A 16,335-nucleotide genomic window follows, 5' to 3' on the forward strand; every position below is an offset into this window, starting at 1 on the left:
ACTTTAAATGTGAATGGGGCAAATATAGACAAGTACAATAAACATGAGTAAAACAAGGCACACACAAGTACATGAGGAGAGAGGACCCTGCCTGCGAGGGCTCACAGTCTACAGGGGATGGGTGAGGATACACTAGGAGAGGGTAGAGCTGGTCATGCGGTGGTTCAGGAGACAGAGGATCGCAAAGGAACACTGAGTACCAAGCTCAGTTACTTCACAGAGAGGTACTGCTCTAAGAATGCTTAATGCTATATCCTGTTAACGTGTACAGTCTTTGAACATACACAGACCCACACAAATATGCAGACAGAATGGTAGAGTATCCACCCACTTACACAAAAACATAAATGACACTAGCGTTCCTGCGTGTAATGCAGAGAGCCTTTTATATGCTAGGCTCCAACCCAAACACTCATGCCTAGTCGGTCGAGACATCACCCATGGGCCAATCCGGTGCTTCAACAACACCGGAGCAGCTAACATCCGACCACCAAGATGATCTCTGGACTTAGACTCCAAAGCACAAGGCTGCACCTGCATATCACTGATTACCATAGACTTGGCTGAAGAGTCAACAGTAACCAGATGTATACCACGAGCCTGAGCAAGACGCTGGGACCGATGTCTGTGCTGAGCAGCAATCGCAGCGGCTGGACCAGAAAGGGAGACCACAATAGCAGATAATGCTTGGGATCTATCCAATGCAGCGGGAGAATCCAGATGCTTAACACATGCTTCAGTGCGAAAAACATGTTAATCCACATTGAAAATCAGACATATGCATTTCAATTTAACTCCTTAATCATGGTACTGATTACTGACTGATTTCTACTTAGACATACATTAATATTATGGATCACATGGGTATTGTTCAGCCTATCATAAAAACAAGTATAAAAAAAATACAATATATTTGATATATAATATGTTTAGAGCAACAAAAGAAAAATAGTAAATGTAATCATGATTAGGATTGTAGAATTAAATCCTATCTGGTATTTAATCCTGTTGGGACTCTGGTTTCTAAAGTAAAAATCTATTTGGATTTCCTACTAACCCCTTTACGACATATGATGTATGGGAACGTCATAGGTTGCCTTCCTCCTTTTAAAGCTGGCTCCAATGCTGGGCCCTCATGCTTTCCGGCACATGACAGCTGATTTCATGACATGTGCCCCTAACAGCTGGGGGGTGAAATTGCAATCGACCAGAGAGTGTTAACATTTTAAATGCTGCAGTCAAACTCTGACCGTGGCATTTAACATGGCCTCACCTGAAGCATGACATAAGACCCGCCCATTGACACCCCTATCACATGAATGCAGGGCGCCTATGGGTTGGCATAACAACCTGGGGTTTGCAGGAGACCCCTGTGATTATCATTGCCACTGCTATGAACACCACCCCGTGGCCACCGCTCATAGCAGTTGAGCATTTGTGCTACACATAGCAGGGCTGAAGTTTTGCTATGCATAACACAAGCGATCAAAAGATCGCAGCTTCAAGTCTCCTAAGGAGACTACTGAATAAAGTGAAAACTAGAAAAAAAAGTTTAAAAAAAAATTCAAATCACCACTTTTGCCTCATTCAAAATGAAATAATTAAAAAACAAAACAAAAACACGTATTTGGTATGACTGCGTTCAGAACTTCCCGATCTATCAAAATAATAAAAATAATTAATCTGAATTGTAAACGGCATCATGAGAAAATAAAACATAATGCGAGTATTATGATTCTTTGGTTTTGGCAACATTGCAATAAAATGCAATAACAGGAGATCAAAACATCTTATCTTTCCCAAAAAGGTATCAATTAAAACATTGGCTCGGCTTTTTTTTTCTAATTTCACAACTCTTGGACATTTTTCCCACTTTCCAGTACACTATATGGTAAAATTCCACAAAAAAAGCCCTCATATGGCCACATTGACAGAAAAATAAAAAGTTATGGCTCCGGGAAGAAGGTGAGCAAAAAACGAAAATGCAAAAATGGAAATCCCAAGGTGGTGAAAGGGTTAAGAGCATTTAGGCAACGTTCACATTAGCGTTTCCCGACGCTGCGTTGGGAAACGCTGCGGCAACGCATGCGTCATGCGCCCCTATATTTAACATGGGGGGCGCATGGACATGCGTTGTGCTGCGTTGTGCGACGCATGCGTTTTTTTTGCCGCAAGCGTTGGGCGCAAAAAATGCAACAAGTTGCATTTTTCTTGCGTCCAAATTTCGGCAAAAAAGGACGCATGCGTCGCAAAATGCAGCGTTTTTGCGTGCGTTTTGGTGCGTTTTTATTTGCGTTGTGCGTTGCGTCGCCGACGCAGCGGCGCACAACGCAAATCTGAACGTAGCCTTAATTGGTAATCTCTTCCTCTAATTGTTTTATATACAGTACGTGCAAATTTAAAACCTGTGTTGTCTTCTTTGTGAGTATGTTCAAAGTGTTTTAACCCCTTAGTGACAGAGCCAATTTGGTACTTAATGACCAGGCCAATTTTTGCAATTCTGACCACTGTCACTTTATGAGGTTATAACTCTGGAACGCTTCAACGGATCCCGCTGATTCTGAGATTGTTTTTTCGTGACATATTGTACTTCATGTTAGTGGTAACATTTCTTCGATATTACTTGCGATTATTTATGAAAAAAATGGAAATATGGCGAAAATTTTTAAAATTTTGCAGTTTTCAAAATTTGTATTTTTATGCCCTTAAATCAGAGAGATATGTCATAAAAAATAGTTAATAAATAACATTTCCCACATGTCTACTTTACATCAGCACAATTTTTGAAACAAAATTTTTTTTTGTTAGGGAGTTATAAGGGTTAAAAGTTGACCAGCAATTTCTCATTTTTACAACACCATTTTTGTTTAGGGACCACATCACATTTGAAGTCATTTTGAGGGGTCTATATGATAGAAAATAATGAAGTGTGACACCATTCTAAAAACTACACCCCTCAAGGTTCTCAAAACCACATTCAAGAAGTTTATTAACCCTTTACGTGCTTCACAGGAACTGAAACAATGTGGAAGGAAAAAATGAACATTTAACTTTTTTTTGCAAACATCTTAATTCAGAACAATTTTTTTTATTTTCACAAGTGTAAAAACAGAAATGTAACCATAAATTTTGTTATGCAATTTCTCCTGAATACGCCAATACCCCATATGTGGGGGTAAACCACTGTTAGGGCGCACCGCAGAGCTTGGAAGTGAAGGAGCGCCGTTTGACTTTTTCAATGCAGAATTGGCTGGAATTGAGATCAGACGCCATGTCACGTTTCGAGAGCCCCTGATGTACCTAAACAGTGGAAACTCCCCACAAGTGACACCATTTTGGAAACTAGACCCCTTAAGGAACTTATCTAGATGTGTGGTGAGAACCTTGAATGCCCAAGTGCTTCACAGAAGTTTATAATGCAGAGCCGTGAAAATAAAAAATATTTTTTTTTTCCACAAAAAAGATATTGTAGCCCCCAAGTTTTTGTTTTCACAAGGGTAACAGGAGAAATTGGACTGCAATAGTTGTTGTCCAATTTATCCCGAGTACGCTGATGCGCCATATGTGGCGGTAAACCACTGTTTGGGCGCACGGCAGAGCTCGGAAGGGAAGGAGCGCCTTTTTGGAATGCAGACTTTGATAGAATGGTCTGTGGGCATTATGTTGCGATTGCAGAGCCCCTGATGTACCTAAACTGTAGTAACCCCCCACAAGTGACCCCATTTTGGAAACTAGACCCCCCAAGGAACTTATCTAGATGTGTGGTGAGAACTTTGAATGCCCAAGTGCTTCACAGAAGTTTAGAATGCAGAGTCGTGAAAATAAAAAATATTTTTTTTTCACAAAAAAGATTTTGTAGCCCCCAAGTTTTTATTTTCACAAGGGTAACAAGAGAAATTGGACCCCAGAAGTTGTTGTCCAATTTATCCCGAGTACGCTGATGCCCCATATGTGGGGGTAACCCACTGTTTGGGCGCACGGCAGAGCTCAGAAGGGAGGGAGCACCATTTGACTTTTTGAGCGCAAAATTGGCTGTCGTGTTTGGAGACCCCCTGATGTACCTAAACAGTGGAAACCCCCCAATTCTAGCTCCAACCCTAACCCCAACACACCCCTAACCCTAATCCCAACCTCATCCATAATCCTAATCACTAACCCTAACCATAATCACAACCCTTACCCCAAGTCAACCCTAACCATAACCCTAATCAAAACCCTAAATCCAACACACCCCTAATCCTAATCTCAACCCTAACCTCAAACCTAACCCTAATCCCAATACACCCCTAATCACAACCCTAACCTTAACCCTAATCCCAAACCTAACCCTAATCCCAAGCGTAACCCTAATGCCAAGCGTAACCCTAATACGAACCCTAATCCAAACCCTAACCCTAATCCCAGCTCTAACCCTAACTTTAGCCCCAACCCTAGCCCTAACTTTAGCCCCAACCCTAACCCTAGCCCTAGGGCTACTTTCACACTTGCGTCGTTTGGCATTCCGTCGCAATCCGTCGTTTTGGACAAGAAACGGATCCTGCAAATGTGCCCGCAGGATGCGTTTTTTGCCCATAGACTTGTATTGCCGACGGATCGTGACGGATGGCCACACGTCGCGTCCGTCGTGCACTGGATCAGTTGTGTTTTGGCGGAGCGTCGGCACAAAAAAACGTTCAATGAAACGTTTTTTTGTACGTCGCATCCGTCATTTCTGACCGCGCATGCGTGGCCGTAACTCCGCCCCCTCCTCCCCAGGACATAGATTGGGCAGCGGATGTGTTGAAAAACTACAGCTGCTGCCCACGTTGTGCACAATATTCACAACGTGCGTCGGTATGTCGGGCCGACGCATTGCGACGGCCCCGTACCGACGTAAGTGTGAAAGAAGCCTAACCCTAAGTTTAGCCCCAACCCTAACCCTAAATTTAGCCCCAACCCTAACCCTAAATTTAACCCCAACCCTAGCCCTACCCCTAACCTAACCCTACCCCTACCCCTAACCTAACCCTACCCCTAACCCTACCCCTACCCCTAACCTAACCCTACCCCTAACCCTACCCCTAACCCTAACCCTACCCCTAACCTAACCCTACCCCTAACCCTACCCCTAACCCTACCCCTAACCCTAACCCTACCCCTAACCCTACCCCTAACCTAACCCTAACCTAACCCTACCCCTAACCCTACCCCTAACCCTAACCTAACCCTACCCCTAACCCTACCCCTAACCTAACCCTACCCCTAACCCTACCCCTAACCCTACCCCTAACCCTAACCTAACCCTACCCCTAACCCTACCCCTAACCCTAACCCTACCCCTAACCCTACCCCTAATTTTAGCCCCAACTGCTGTTCTCCTGCCGGCCGGCAGATGGAGACAGATGGCGGGCGCACTGGGCATGCGTCCGCCATGTTCTGCTGCCGGCGGCCAGGAGGAGCAGCAAGAGGATCCAGGGACCTAGGTGAGTATGCTAGGGTCCCCGAATCCCCCTATTTCTCTGTCCTCTGATGTGCGATCACATCAGAGGACAGAGAATTACACTTTACTTTTTTTTTTTTTTGCGGTCGCCGGTAAACAGTTAATTACCGGCGATCGCAAAACAGGGGTCGGTAATACCGACCCCGATCGTGCTCTTTGGGGTCTCGGCTACCCCCGGCAGCCGAGACCCCAAAGATTCTCCCGGTGCCGGCCGGCGGGCGCACTGCGCATGCGCCCGCCATTTTGAAGATGGCGGCGCCCACCGGGAGACACGAGGAGCATCGGGGGAGCTAGGTGAGTATTGGGGGGCCACCTGGGACCCCTTTTCTCTGTCCTCCGATGTGCGATCACATCGGAGGACAGAGAAATTAAAAAGAGATCGCTTTTTTTTTTTTTTTTGCGATCGCCGGTAAATGGTTAATTACCGGCGATCGCAAATGCGGGGTGGGTTAAAAAACCCCCGAATCATGTTCTCTGGGGTCTCGGCTACCCTCGGCAGCCGAGACCCCGGAGAAAATCGGCCTCTGGGGGGCGCTATGGACTTTTTCCACAGCGCCGTTAATTAACGGCGCTGTGGTTTAAGTACCCTTAGCGGCCGCCGTTAAAAGGCGTATCGGCGGTCGCTAAGGGGTTAAAGCTGCTTTGATGTTATTTTTTTTACCTCCATCTCTGGATCTTCTTTTTTCTCTGAATTCCTATGTAGCCTTATTTTTGGCTGTTCCATGGGATAATACCTAGCCTTGATTGCAGGTCTTTCAGCTAATTAGACAGGGACTACTATTCTGTGTTAGTTACATGTTTCACACTGGTAACTTCCCTTTTCATGCAAAATAATCTCTGAAGGCAGATTCTCATGCAGATCAGTGTCCGGCCCATAGCCCTAAACAGCTAATTTACATATAAGAAAAGCATATCTATCCATGCTTTTATCTTATTGTCTTCATGGTTTTTGTGATAGGCTGACAAACACCCATTTGATCCATCATACTGATATCTATGTAAGGAAAAATCGGTCTTTACTCATTACCATGATTTAGGCATTATGCAGAAATGCGCAGGTCAGATTTTCTATGTGGATTAGCACTTTTCTTAATACATTTCAAAAAATGTGAAGTGTCAAGAATATTTATTTTGTCAGGACTTTCTTAATCCCACAAATACTTGATATCACAGGCCGGGAAGGTCACGAGTACCACCCACTGTGATCTTTGGGGCGAACCACTCTCTGCTGCCCACTATCGTACGGACAATTACACAATTGGCCGACAATCAACGGAGAAGGCCGCAGCCTGTTCACATCACTAGGTCAGCTATTGGAAAATTAACGGTGAGCGTATGGCATATGCACCTCCGGATTCCAACATAAGGAATATGTGTCTACACCCCGGTATGGTCACAGCTAACTCTCCGATAACCCCAGATTACTCGCCACCACTACTAATCTGTCTCAGTCAATTAGACACCGTACAGTAGCTTATGCCTTCAAGGCGTAGTTTACAGAACAGAAGGAACAGGACTATTACATTTTATATTTAATCCAAAGAGGGCAGTGTTTATGAAAAATATACAAAATATTTTACAAGGGGGCAAAAAAATACAGCATAAATAATTACATAAAATAAAAGGGATTAACAGGAGAGCTTACTACACCGATCGCAGAGACAATTCAGTTTAGCCAAAGGAGACCGCTCAATTTGGCCGTCAATAAATGGGTCCCAGCATACACAGGATATGTAACTCTCTCCACAAACACTGATGATAACTGGGATTAAACTTTATCAGACCCTAAGTCTCACACACACCCCACTGTGATGACCTCACAAGGCCCGGTTGTGGGCTGGTCTCACCCCATCATTATTTTAGGAAATCCCAATTTATGCAATAACTCCTCATAGTGTGATCACAGAAGTTTGAAACTGGTGTCATCTTTTGTATCGGGATTTTATCTATGCTTAGAGAACACACATGGTCTAGCTGCTGGTGGTTTTATGGCCCCTATGGATTTGGGGCCTTGTGGCAGGGGTTATAGTTAGGAGAAAATATGTATATGTTTGCCTAGTTATCCCAGTGCCAACAATGAATGTCTCACTAATATCGGATGGATAGAAAATCCATCTTTCTATGTTTTCTTCTGGAGGCATACTGTCTGCTGATTTACTGTAACCGCAGTGACCATGGCCTATTTGAAAAGGGTTTCAGATCTTCCTTGGATCCCCTCAGATCCTAATTACCTTTTCCTGTCTCTGTCTCTGTGGACAATAGTAGCAAGGCAAACTGGGAAAAGGAAGAGTGCACAATAGAGTTTTAAATGTTAAAACAACACATAAACCAACATGAATCTGCTCACCTGGTGATGTTGCAACAAACCAACATGTAATAAACTCGTATACCAGCTGTTGCAAGACAAGAGTTCACAGGTCTTAGAGAAAGAACATATCCGGATGAAGTGTCACTGGGTGTGCTGCTGATAATTGAATTAAACTAATATTATCCTTAGAAACTTTATTTTAAAAGATTTACAAAGTCAATGCATTTTGAGGTCAGTGCAAGACCTCTTCATTGGGACAAAAACCTAGACTAGGATAATATTTGTTTAATTCAATTATCAGCAGCACATCCAGTGACACTTCACCCGAATATGTTCTTTGGAGAAAACACATCCTCTTCAGTCACCTGGACATAAAGAGGAATCCTCATATTTTAATTAATCTGCTTTCCATCTCTGTGTGCACTGCCATTTTACATAAAGGCAGTACAGAGTGCTAGCTTCTAACTCCTCATGGCAAATAGTAGATGAAATTAAAAATGGAGGGGGATATGAGGGACCTGAAGGATTTTTAATATTTGCTATTACGTGAAGTTATATATTTTTTACATCCCTGTATCTTTTATTGTCTCTGTGTTATAGTTCCATGTGTCAAACTGGTAAATCCACTATTAATTTAACCCCTTAAAGACCTTGGATATATAGGTACATCCAATGTCATGTCCCTGCATTTGATGCAGGCCCCGACATGGAGCCTGCATCTTTACCAGCATGTGACATCTGGGCTGATCAGCTGTCTTGTGCCTCTAGCAGCCGCAGGTGGATCCGAGAACCACCTTCGCCTGTTAACAATTTAAATGTCTATGGTATCAGCATATTACATGTGCCGTGGGAAGACCTGCCCATCGATGCCCCAATCACATGATTGCAGGGTGCCGATGGGTTGACATAACAGCTGGAGTTCTGCAGAAGACTCCAATGCTGGTATGTGTAGGCAATCGTATAATAGCAGCTTTGAGTCTTCTAAGGGGACTATTGAAACCAGTAAAAAGTTTAAAAAAATGTAAATATTTAAAAAATTCAAAAACATCAAAGTTCAAATCATCCCCCTTTTGCTCAATTAAAAATAATACAATAAAAAACACATATTTGATATTGCTGCATTCAGAAATGTCCAAACTATGAAAGAATAAAATAAATTTATCTGATTGGTAACTGACATAACGACAAAAAAATTGAAATGGCAAAATTACGTTTTCTTATTTCTACCAACATGGTATCAATAAAAACGTCAGCTTGGAGCACAAAAAATAAGCCCTCATCCAATACCAGATCTATTGGTCTCGGAAAATGACATTTTCTTTTTGCTTTCAAACTTTGGATTTTTTTTCACCAGTTAAATAAAAAAGAACCTACATGTATGGTATCTGAATTTTGACCTGGGAAATCATATTGAAGGCAAATTTAGCATTTAGTGAACATTTAAAATAAAAAAAAAATGTGTAATTGCAACCTTTTTTTTTGCAAATTCACTGCCCTTGGAATTTTCCCCCATTTTCCAGTACAATATAAAGAGAAATCAATGGTCTCATTAAAATGTGCTAACTTGTTCTGCAAAAAACAAGCCTTCAGATGGATCTATAAACAAAAATGTAAAAACGTAATGGCTTTGGGTATAAGGGGAGCGAAAAACGAAAGTGCAAAAATGGAAAATCACATGGTGGTGAACGAGTTAAAATTAGATCTTAACCCCTTTCCGACATTGGGCATAATAGTATGCCAACATCGGACTCCCCCTTCTAGGGGCGGGCTCTGATGTAGAGCCTGCACCTTTCCGGGCACATGACAGCTGATTTATAGAGATGACATGTGCCCACAACAGCCGCAGGTGGAATCATGATACACCCACGGTTGTTAACTAGTTAAATGCCAGTGTCAATCTCTGACAGAGGCATTCCATTTGCGCTTCCAGCAAGCAAGCCAGAAATCTAGCCCATTGGTGACCCCGTCATGTGATCGCGGGTCACCGATGGGTCAGCATGACAACCAGAGGTTTCCAGCAGGCCTCTATGGTTCTCACTGTCCAACTGCTATGAGTGCCGCCTGGTGGTTGGCACTCATAACAAATGAGCAATTCTGCTACATACAGGCGATCTGATCATCGCCTGTATGTAACAAAGCCGATCAAAGTACTGCAGCTTCTAGTCTCCCATGGAGACCATTGAAGCATACAAAAAGTAAAAAAAAAAACATTTAAATATATTAAAAAAATAAAAAATATATCAAAGTTCAAATCACTCCCCTTTTGCCCCATTCAAAATAAAACAGAAAAAAATAAAATATACACGTTTGGTATCACCGAGTTCAGAATCACCCGATATATAAATATAAAAAAAATTTAAACTCTATCGTTAAACAGTGTAATGAGAAAAAAAGTTAAAATGACAAATATTAAGATTTTTTATTTCCACAACATTTCATTAAAATGCAATAACAGGAGATAAAAAGATCATATCTGCACCAAAATGGTACCATTACAAACATCAGCTCGGCATGCAAAAAATAAGCCCTCACTCAACCTGAGATCATGAAAAATAGAGACGTTACAGGTATCGGAAAATGGCACATTTTTTTCAACAAATTGGAATTTTTTTTCACCATTTAAATATAAATAAATAGAGCCTATGCATGTTTGGTGTCTTTTAACTCATAATGACCTGAAGAATCACAGTGGCAGGTCAGTTTTAGCATTTAGTGAGCATGGTTTAAAAAAATAAATAAATAAAAACAACTGTGGAACAATTTTTAAAAAATTTCATGGCACTTGGAATATTTTTTCCATTTTTTAATACACAATATGTTAAAACCAATAGTTATGTTCAAATGTAGAACTCATCCTGCAAAAAACAAGCCCTCACATGGCCCTTTTGACCAAAAAATAAAACATTTATGGCTCTGGAAAGAATTGAAGCAGAAAAACAAAAATGCAAAAACAAAAATACTTTTGGTTGTTAAGGGGTTAAGCGCTGGAAGTAGCGTCTCATGCAGATCAGGGTCCTGACAATAGTCCTGACAAGCTTATTTACATATAAGAAAAACACATATTCAGCTCTGACAAAAATTAAGAGATCACTGCAAAATGTTCAGTTTGTCTGATTTTGCTCTTTATAGGTATATTTTTGAGTAAAATGTAAATTGTTCTTTTATTCTATAAACTTCTGACAACATGTCTCTGAATTTCCAAGCAATAAATGTATTTTTTTCTGACAATGAAAAGTGGTCAAAATTAAAAAAAAGCAACAGTGCTTTCAGACCTCAAATAATGCAAAGAAACATTAGATTCCAAAGGTTTTCAATGGGGATCAGGTCTGGAGATTGGGCTGTCCATGACAGGGTTTTAATATGGTGGTCTTTTACTTTTTTGCCAGACCTGTATGTCTGGAATAAGACATCGGATCACAGATACCAGGGTATTATTTTCTTCAGCTTTATTCATATGGCCTACATGTGCACATAGAAGAGGGTTGATTCTTCTGACACATTACCTATAACTCTAATTTTCACTTACACGCAGTGTAGCAATATTGCTTGCATAACTTCACACATCTTGAAGAATATCTGTAAGAGCACACTAAACATAGTGATCTTAAGCATGTTGTCTATGCAGGATGCCAAGTAATTGATTTTTAAAAGGTAGGTAAAATTTTAGCAACCCAGATATTACTGCATTGTTTAACCTTCACTATTCAGTCAAAAATGTTCCAAGCTTCCATGTTAAAATTTGCTATGACATTTTATAAATTGTATTCACATAATCAACCAGAAGTAGTGTAACCCAAAATATGAGTTATTGTTTGAGTTTTTAATGTACTAATTTAATTCATAGTGCAAATTAAAATATCTTAATGCACTATAATGTTGATAGACTTATTTAGGTAATGAATTAGCAGAACTTTTTTTACATAGTCATTTATTTCATTTTACTTACTCTCTTACTTTGTCCCTGTTCACAATATCAAAGTGCTCCTGCTTCATCTAAAAGCTTTTTTTCTTCAGAAAATGCTTTTAGGAAATTGTTTAGGAATAGGAACATTTTCTAAGTAGCCATGAGGACATATAATCCCCTCAGAATCTATAATAATGCACTTTCAAATAATAATGTCATTTTTCAAGATAACTAGTTGATACAATAAGGAAATGAATCAGGCTGTGGTTTAGAAAGCCCACATATAATATATCCTGTTTGGATTACATTGCTCAATATAGGAGATAAGCACAACTTTGCTTCTCTTCCATTTTAGGCAAATCCATATACATCACAAAATGTTTTTTCTTTCATCACTATTTTTGCTACTCCCTTAACGATGACTGCTGTACATGTCACTAAAGGACATAAATTCAAAAATCATACCAGAAAAAAAAACAGCTTTAGCAATAGCAAGTCAGATTACAAATGCACTAGCAAGATGCAGCAGACCCCCATGATAAACGAGAGGGCAGCACAGGTGCAAAATACTAATGGAAGCAGCAACTCACAAACCTACCAATTCATAGAGGGGGTGGCGGCTTATAGAGGGGGTGGCTGCCTAGTAAAAAATGTACACAAATGAAGGTTGCATAGGATGCCAGTCGTACAGTTACATGTGTTGCACAGTGTCTGGCTTACAGCCTAATATAACTCCCAAACTATTAGATTAAGTGGGTTGTAAAGCCCAATATGAGTGCACCCAACTCACCCAACCAACAATGTTGTACATGTACATCAGACATGCACGATCAATATATGTCCAGTTTTTACCGTCATCACGGGCAGCAAAATATCCCACATGCGTGCACATCGAGAGCACACATGGATGTCATCCATATGACATACATTGCGACGGGGAAGAAGTACTACAGTAAGTGCTGTTCACCGGCGCTGGGTGCTGAAGACAGATCTGATCATTCTACCCTGCTCTACCAGCGATCGGCGCAAGCCGAGAACGATGAGAGTTATATTCAAATCAGAACAATTACAGCAGGTGGAGGCTTTTTGGACTATTGCTCCCATCAACCCACACCTGCTGTCGCTGATTACAGTGACAGCAGGAGCAGATGACGGGGGTACTCCTCATCCACCTCCTGCGATGTAACTAAATTAATAAAAAAAGGCATGGGTTCCCCAGTATTTTCTATAACCAGCCAGACAAAACTTACAGCTGGGGGCTGCAATCCTCTGCTGTCAGCGTCTGCAAGGTTGGTTATCAAGAATAGAGGGGTCCCCATGCCGTATTTTTTATTAATTTAAATAAATAATTAAAAAAATGGTATGGGGGTTCCCCCATTTTTGACACCCAGCCTTGCAAAAACTCACAGCCGGGGACTGGCATTCTCTGGCTGGAAAGGGACCATGGATATTTGCCCCCCAGCCTAAAAATAGTAGCCCACAGCTGCCCAGAAAAGGCGCTTGTGTTCATATTTGTGGGGTTGATGTCACCTTTGTATTGTCAAGTGACATCAAGCCCACGGATTAGTAATAGAGACACCTATAAGACACCTATCCTTTACTAATCCTATAGTCGTATTGTAAATATTGACACAGCCAAAATAAAATCCTTTAATTAAAAAAATGACACAGACTCCTTTAATATTCTCAATTAAACTATACTTACTACCTCGTCTAATTCCATCAAAGTCTTCGATCTCCTGTAATAAAAGTAAAATAAAAAAATAACAATATACCATACCTGTCTGTCTTTCTGTCCCACGTCGTAAACGTGGCCTGTGCCGCATCCGTGGCCATTTTACTGGAGATATAATGTTGAGGCAGGCATGGATGGAGATCTCAGGCTTTACTTCTTCTGCGCCTGCACCGACTGAGAAGCCGGATGTCGGAATCTGGAAGAAGAATGGCAGCCACAATATGCTGCTGCTGCATGGCAACCGCTCGCCGCTGTACCACCTCCGCTTGCCGCCTGCCACCGTACCACCACTGCAGGACAACCACTCACCACTGTACCACCACTGCACACCACAGGACCACCGCACCACCACTGCAACACCCCCAGCTCTGGGCCCGCAGCATCGGTAAGAACAGTAGTCGGTTTATAAGATGCACCCCCCTTTTCGCCTTAATTTTGGGGATTGTAAAAGTGCATCTTATAATCCAAGAAATAAGGTATAACACTCCAAAAAAGCATTTAAAATTTTTGCTTTGTTACCATTCTTACCCATACACTGGTTGAGGGTACATTTTTGTCATTTCTAGCACTCCCAAAAAATGTTAAACAATTTTGCTGGTCTAAATTTCTCACCAGAACACTATTGAGTGTTCTAGGGTACATTTTTTAGGATACATAACACTCCAAAATATTGTTAAAATTATTTGCTGTGTTAAATTTCTTTCCCATTCACTATTACATCTTATGGGGTACATTTCATTGTTATATAACACTCAAAAAACTTGTTAAAAAATTTACTGGTAATATATTGCCTATACATACAGTATATGTTAGTAGGGTTGAGCGAAACGGGTCGGCCATTTTCAGAAGTCACCGACTTTGGGCAGAGTCGGGTTTCATGAAACCCGACCCGACCCCTGTGTGGGGTCGGCCATGAGGTCGGCGATCTTCTGATCTGGAATCGGAATTCCGATACCGAGTTCCGATATGTTTAAGATATCGGGAATCGGTATTGGAATTCATATTTAAGTGTAAAATAAAGAATAAAAATAAAAAATATTGATATACTCACCCTTGGACATGCCCTGGTTCTAACCCGCAGCCTTCCTTCTTAAGAATCAGCGCCTGAAGGACCTTAGATGGCGTCACGGTTTGTGATTGGTCGCTTGACCGCCCATGTGACCGCTTACGCGACCAATCACAAGCCGCGACATCATCGAAGGTCCTTCAGGCGCTCATTCTTAGGAAGGAAGGCTGCCGGTGAGAACCAGGGCACGTCCGAGGGTAAGTATATCAATATTTTTTATTTTGATTCTTTATTTTACACTTAAATATGGATCCCAGGGCCTGAAGGAGAGTTTCCTCTCCTTCAGACCCTGGGAACCATTAGAAACCCAATGCAGTGGGGTTTCGTGTTTCGGCCGACCCCGACCCCGACTTTTCTATAGGATCGGCCGATTTCACTCGACCCGACTTTTGAGAAAGTCGGGTTTCGTGAAACCCGACCTGATCCTATAAAAAGAAAAGTCGCTCAACCCTATATATTAGGGCTAGCGGAACGCACCGATTAAAAATAGATGTTTATTATAAATGGTGCATTTTCAGCCCGGGGTCCACCTTGCAGGAGAACCTGCTGCTAATGAATGGTGGCACTGCTTGGCAGTATAGACTAGCTCTGTTACCTCACAGAGCAGCCATGAGAGGAAGGCACTGCGCCCTGTTAGCCTCACAGGAGCACAAGCTTGCTGCCGAGCTGATAGCAGTCAGTGGTTATGCACACACAATCTCCTCACCGGAGAAGCCGGTATTCTAGGGGCTTATTTCAGCCGGGTCCCTGAACAAACTCATGCATAACCACACTGGCGCAAAGCACATATTTGAATTGATAATAGCACACGGCCGTGCGGCCATGCGAGCCTTATATAGCTGCAGCAAGTAAAAGACCTTCCCAGAATGACCAATGAGAGACTGCCATACCTGAGTATGTGACCCTAAATCTTCACTGAGAGATCTTGCCCTGGGCATGCTCAGTGTGTGCAAAGCAGGACTTAGTCCTAGCACCTACAGGACCTTCCTGAAAGGACCAATGGACTTAGCTGCAGCATCTGACCATGTGACCCTTGATCTCCACTGAGAGATCTCACTCAGGGCATGCTCAGAATGAGAAAAGCAGGACTTAGTCCCAGAAGTGTCTGCTCGCCGCTGCCCAGCACTGACTTCAATGGCAGAAGCAGGAAAAGCAGCAGTAACTCTTTGTACAGAGTGGGACTGAGCAAGACGATGGGACTGACGTCTCTGCTGAGCAGGCTCCACTGTGGCAGGAGAAGAATGGGAGACCGCAGCGGAGATGGCCCGAGATTCCCCCTGTGCAGAGGCGGGAACTCAACCCCTAACAGTATTGCATGTTCATGGGTACATTTTGTTGGTAAATAACTCTCAAACTTCTTGTTTAAAAATTTATCAGTATTATATTGCTCATCCATAGGGAGTTACGTCTTTTTGGGTGTATTTAGGTGGTTTTTAATAGTGATGAGCGAGCATGTTCAAAAAAAGTTAGCCAATCTCAAATTCAGCATGAACATAGCACATTTAGATTTGTGTTTGTTCCCTTTCACAAGCAATTTTACTCAAAGTTTGCAAAATTTGATCATAACATAGTAACATAGTAACATAGTTAGTAAGGCCGAAAAAAGACATTTGTCCATCCAGTTCAGCCTATATTCCATCATAATAAATCCCCAGATCTACGTCCTTCTACAGAACCTAATAATTGTATGATACAATATTGTTCTGCTCCAGGAAGACATCCAGGCCTCTCTTGAACCCCTCGACTGAGTTCGCCATCACCACCTCCTCAGGCAAGCAATTCTAGATTCTCACTGCCCTAACAGTAAAGAATCCTCTTCTATGTTGGTGGAAAAACCGTCTCT

The sequence above is a fragment of the Ranitomeya imitator genome, chromosome 1 (genome assembly GCF_032444005.1).
Source record: "Ranitomeya imitator isolate aRanImi1 chromosome 1, aRanImi1.pri, whole genome shotgun sequence".
Classification (NCBI taxonomy): Eukaryota; Metazoa; Chordata; class Amphibia; order Anura; family Dendrobatidae; genus Ranitomeya; species Ranitomeya imitator.